The sequence below is a fragment of the Talpa occidentalis genome, unplaced genomic scaffold (assembly GCF_014898055.3).
Source record: "Talpa occidentalis isolate TD23 unplaced genomic scaffold, MPIMG_talOcc4v2.1, whole genome shotgun sequence".
NCBI lineage: Eukaryota > Metazoa > Chordata > Mammalia > Eulipotyphla > Talpidae > Talpa > Talpa occidentalis.
The window spans coordinates 49781314-49787214 of record NW_026555331.1 but is presented as its reverse complement, the minus strand read 5'-3'; the positions used below and the strand labels follow the sequence as shown (position 1 = coordinate 49787214).

General features: G+C 40.8%; 1 pseudogene; it reads left to right on the top strand.

The window, feature by feature from the left end:
• The first annotated feature begins 2896 nt into the window (after nucleotides 1–2896).
• On the top strand, nucleotides 2897–3820 carry LOC119240817 (glyceraldehyde-3-phosphate dehydrogenase-like; annotated as a pseudogene).
• Nucleotides 3821–5901: the final 2081 nt, after the last annotated feature.

The window sequence follows — 5901 nt, the reverse complement described above, 5'->3', positions numbered from 1 at the left end:
GGTAACTGATACCCCAGAATTCCTTGCTCAAATTGCCTTGAGCTGGCTTTGGGGGCCTGCCTAGATCTCAGTCTTGTTTACATTTTCTTAATGTAATGTGCTGCCTTGTGTGTACACTCCAGGGCCTAAGGGATGGCCAGACAAGGTGTTTGCAGGAAATGTGGGTAAAACTAATATGATATCTGGGCTCACACATGTGTGCTCAAGGCTCCTTGTGAGGGGGAGGACTGAATGTCTGTCTTCCTCTAGATCCACCTGAAATGGATCTTGTTTGTTTTGCTCACTGCTACATGCCCCAAAACTAGAAGGGTGCCCACACATAGTTGGTGTGCAGAGATAATCATCGAATGAAAAATGAAATTATTCTCCCTTGTCTCTTTTCTCTTAAAAAGAGTTTTCCCTCTTGAAATTTCTTTGGCTTGAGGTAACAACTCCTGCTTTATTTTTGTTAACATCAGCCGGTATGTCTTTTTTATGCTTTTGTTTTCTGTCCCAAGACATTATTTTAGGCCCTTTTATTATAAACAGCATTTGACAGGACTAGAAAGAAAAGTAATGTCTTTGTCTCTTAATGGACTATTTAACCCTTTCATATTCATTGTGATTACTTATATTCTTGTATTCTTAATTCTATTTCTCTTTTCTTTCATTTGCCCTCCTTCCCTGAACTCTACTATAAACTATATTCCTGACTTTTGGATGAAGATTGAGTTTTCTAGGTTCCAGTCTCCTATTTCCATTGGTTTGGAAGTGAATGATTTTCTGTTTTTTAGCAATTCAAATAGTGACCATATATATATGCATATTTTTATATCAAATCTAGGACAAATTTTTGTATCATTTCTCAAAACCAGGCTGGAGCTAGATCCCACTTTTAATTCTTCTGTCTGGAATGTTCTACCCCTATCCCGCTTTGCAAACTTTTTTTTCAAGACCATTTTGATTTTCATATAACAATAAAAGTTTTAAGTTCTCTACCACCATTTTATTTGCTTTTATGGTAGGACTAGGATTTTATTTTTAACTTTTTTCTAACTTTTGGGGTTATATTTTTGCTCCTCCATATGTGCACGTGTTCCTCTTGGCCTCCGCCACATCACCCATGTTAATACCCAATCTGCCTCCCTCCCTGCTGTTCCCTCTGATAACCATTAAATTCTTTCTCTAAGTTCAAGATTTATTCCTGCTGCATTTGCCTGTATTTTTTTTTGTTATTTATATTCCAAAGACAAGTGAACCCATTTAATATCTATCTTTCACGTTCTGACTTATTTCACTCAACATAATCACCTTGAGGTACATCCATTTTGTCCCAAAAGCCACTTTTTCATCTTTTTTTCACAGACGTGTAGTATCCATTGAGTATCTATGCCACAATTTCTCTATCCATTCATCTGTTGGAGGATACTTAGGTTGGTTCTATGACTTGGTAATTGTTTACCACAATTTTTTTTCTTTTGTATTAGGTTGGTTTGTTTTTGGTCAGGGCTGATTTTCCTGTATGTTTTCAAATAGTTAAGTGTTGGTGGAAAGCTTACTAAATCCTTGCATGTCTGCAATATCTTTATTTATTTTTAAAAAAGATTTATTTATTTATTTATACAAGCACTGGGTACAGTCAGAAGTGCGGGAGGGTGAGAGAACGCACCAGAGCCAGAGCAGGGAGCAGAGCAGGCAGACTGACTGACGAAGTACACTGCTGAGGGGAGCAGCGGGTGGCAGGAGAGGTCTGTGCGCCATGCGGGACCCTCCTCTGGTGGCCGAGGAGCAGCCGGCGATCGAACGGGCACTGCAGAGGCTGCGGGCAGCCTCGCAACCCAGCGCTCAACCGCTGCGCCACCCGGGAGGCCCATCTTTATTTCTTAATGCAACTGTTGGATATAGGATTTCAGAATCATAATTATTTTCCCACATTAGGCTGAAAATACTGCTTTAGTGTGTTTTTGTATCCATTATTGTCTATGAGAAAACTCATTGCAATCTAATTCTCAATTCTTTGTAGGTAATATTCACCCTCTAGCCACTAAATTTTATCTTGATGATTTAGGTTTTTGCTTATTTTTATTCATGTTGTTGGACATTGCTGAAGCTACTTGCTCTAAGGGTTTTTATCTTTTCTGAAGGTCTTTCCCTCTTATTTCTATGCAAATTTATTCTGTCTCTTTGCTCTTTTCAGAGTTCCTACTAGGCAGATGTTGGAACTTTTGAATTTTTTTTCATATTCACTGTCCTTTTTGAGTTGTGTTCTGGGAGAATCTCTCAGTTGTGTCTTGTAAGTAATCATTCTTCAGTTATATCTTTTCTGTTATCACAATTACTTTTTTTTTTTCTTTTTTGGTCAACAATCACACTCTTCCTTCCCAACTTCCCTAGTTCTTGCTCGTAATAATATTTTAGTTTATAGGTGCCATTATCCTCTCTTATTCCTCTGAGGAGCTTAACTATGTACCATATATACTTCTTTTATTTTATTATTTTTTAAAAAGATTTATGCATAAATTGCTGGGGTACAGGCCAGAGGTGGGGGGGGGGCAGTGAGAGGATTCACCAGAGACAGAGTGGGGAACAGAACAGGCAGACTGACTGAAATACACTGTTGAAGGGAGCAGTGGGTGAGTAAGGAGAGGTCTGCTGCGGTCTCCCCGACTGGCGGGGAATTGAACTCGAACTCGTGCTGCAATGGCTGCGGATTGCTTCATAGGTTGCGTCTTAACCCTTGCACCACCAGGGAAGCCCTGTACTTCTTTTAAAGTCTCATTTGGGCTCTCTGCTCCTCCCAGTTTGACAGACAGCCACCTCTTCTCCTGCATTGTCTGTGCCTTTCCTGAGGCACAATGGTGAAGGTCAGCAGAACAGATTTGGCCAGGTTGATCACTTGGGGAGGGGTGTCAGTTAAAAATCTGGAAAAGTAGATATTGTTGCCATCAATGATCCTTCATTCACCTCAACTACATGGTCTACATGTTCCAGTATGATTCCACCCATGGCCAGTTCATGGCACAGCCAGGCTGAGAATAAGAAACTTGTCATCAACAGAAAATCCACTTCCCTCTGCCAAGAGGGAGATCCACCAACATCACATGGAATGGTGCTTGTACTGAATATGTTGTGGACTCTACTTGTGACTTCACTGCCTTAGAGAAGACTGGGGTCACTTTAAGGATAGGACCAAAAGGGTCATCATTTCTGCTGCTTCTACTGATGCCCCCATATTTATGATAGGCATGAACTATGAGAAGTATGACAACTTCCTCAAGATTGTCAGCAACGACTCCTGCACCAACTGCTTGGCCCCCCTGGACAAGGCCATTCATGACAACTTTGGCATCATGGAGGGACTCAGGACTATAGTCCATGCCATCATGGCCTCCCAGAAGAATGTGTATGGTCCCTCTGGGAAGCTGTGGTATGATGGCCAAGGGGCTGCCTAGAACATTATTCCTGCTTCTACTGGTACCAGCAAGGCTATGTGCAAAGTCATAGCTGAGCTGAATGGTAAGCCAACTGGCATGGCCTTCCATGTCCCCATGCCCAATATGTTGGTTGTGTATCTGACCTGTTGCCTGGAGAAAGTTGACAAGCAATGCATCAAGAATGTGGTGAAGTAGGTTTCAGGGCCCCCTCGAGGACATCCTAGGTTTCACTAAGGACCAGTTTGTCTCCTGCAGTTTTAAGTGACACCCACTCCTCCACCTTCTATGCTGGGCCTGGCGTTGCCCTCAATGTTTGCTTTGTCAAGTTCATTTCCTGCTATGACAATGAATTTGGCTACAGCAACAGGGTGGTGGACCTAATGGTCCACATGGCCTCCAAGGAGTAAGAGTCCTCTAGACCACTAGTGCCAGTGAGAGCATAAGAGGAAGAAAGAGCCCTTCAGTTTCTGGGTAGTCCTTCCTTCACTCATTCACACTGAGAGTCTTCTGACCTGTCACAGTTCCATCTCAGAATCCCCGAGAAGTTGGGTGGGCTTTGGTAACCCTGCCTTGTCACAAATTACCAATAAAATACACTGCACCCAGTCCTCTTCTCCCCTCTCCCCCCCCCCTAAAAAAAGTCTCATTTATTTGTTCCATTACCTTTCTTTTTTTGGAAGCTATTTATCCATGTGGTGACTACAGTGCCTATCATTCAGAGGATTATTTTCCTTAATTACTTGCAGGATTTGCAGGCCTTTCTGGAATCTGAGCTCCTATGTTAGTCTCTGTCTGCTTTATCTGATTACCTGGCATATTTCTAGGATTCCAGGTAGACATGTGGCCCATGGCCTTCTGGGTGATGGAGGCGTTCCCTTTCTTGTGGCAGTAAGTATTTTCCCCAAGTCCTCAGTACCCGGAATAACATCTTTCTGCCTATATACCTCTCCGATCTTGGACTGGAAGCCTCCACTGAATCTGTGTGGCACAAGAGGAGGGTCTTGCCTTAACTAATCACCTTTCTGATTTACTCTGTCCTCTCTTATTCTTTTCATCTATTCTCTTAGCTTGGAAACCACTGATCCTCTTCTTCCTTTTTGTCTGTTCTGTCTGATACCTACCAGCTTTAGCCATTATTTGCCCATTTAATATAAACCCATCTTGCTCTTTTTAGGAATTTCTATAATTTCTGGCCTATTGAGGTTACCAAGTCTTATTTCTAAGACTGTTCAATTAAGATTTTTCTTGTCATTTATGAGGACTTGTGATGGGAGAAAACTCTTTTTAATTAATTTATTTTTTTAAATTTTTTTTATAATAAATTTTATTTTTATACTCCCCATACAATTGCAACCCCCTTATTTTGACCCCAGTCCCTCCCCTCCCGCCCCCTACCCCCCATAGAGTGTCACTGGTTCATAGTTTTTTGTTGATTTTGATTTTCACTTTCTTATAGTTATTCATTTTCCTGGTCCCTTATTTAAGTTTTCTAGATTCCTGCTATGAGTGAGACCATCCGGTATTTTTCTTTTTCTTTCTGGCTTATTTCGCTGAGCATGATCCCTTCCAGCGCCATCCATGTTGCTGCAAATTGCAGGTGTTTATCTTTTTTGAATGCTGAGTAATATTCCATGGTGTATATGTACCACATCTTCTTGATCCAGTCATCTATTTTTGGGCATTTGGGTTGTTTCCAAAGCTTAGCTATTGTAAACAGTGCTGCTATAAACATAGGGGTGCAGGTGCTCTTTGGAATTGATGTTTCTGTGTCCTTTGGGTAAATACCTAGGAGTGGAATTGTTGTGGTCCATTATACAGCATATTAGCCAAATTCAAGGGAAGTGCATCAGTTTATCAGGCAAGTAATGTTTATTCTGACCATTAAATTCTAGTAGGGTTTTATCCTGCACATGTGTTAATACATGTTAACATTTACTAAATTCCTGCTTGTTAAGACCTTAAGTTTGACCCTCTCAAAAAAAAAAAAAAATCCTGCAATATATCAGTTCTGAGGTAGGAAAATGGAGGTTGAGAGGTAAACAATTTACTCAAAGTCTAACGGAAAGCAAGAGACAGAGCCAGGATTCACACCTGTGTCTTGCCTGACAACAGCTGCTTTCCACTAGAAGGCACAGGTAACAACGATAATGAACAGTGTCCTCACTGAGGGATATCAACAAATATATTTAGCACTCACTTGAATGGGTGCTGTTAGAAGTAATAAAATCAGGGGTTGCTGATTATTGTTGATAATTTGTCAAGAAAGCACTGAACTGACTGCATTTTTCAATTCCATATTGTTGCCTTGTCAATAAGATGTATTCTCAGAACAATTTGTGAACTGTTAGTGATTTTTCAGTGGGCAGTACACAGACATGGTGTGTACATATTGGTAAACATCACCACAGTGTTGGCAAGTTAAAGGTTCTATTCTGAATGGATTTTTTCATAGCTTTTAGCTGAGGTTTATTTTCATATAAGCAGTAAT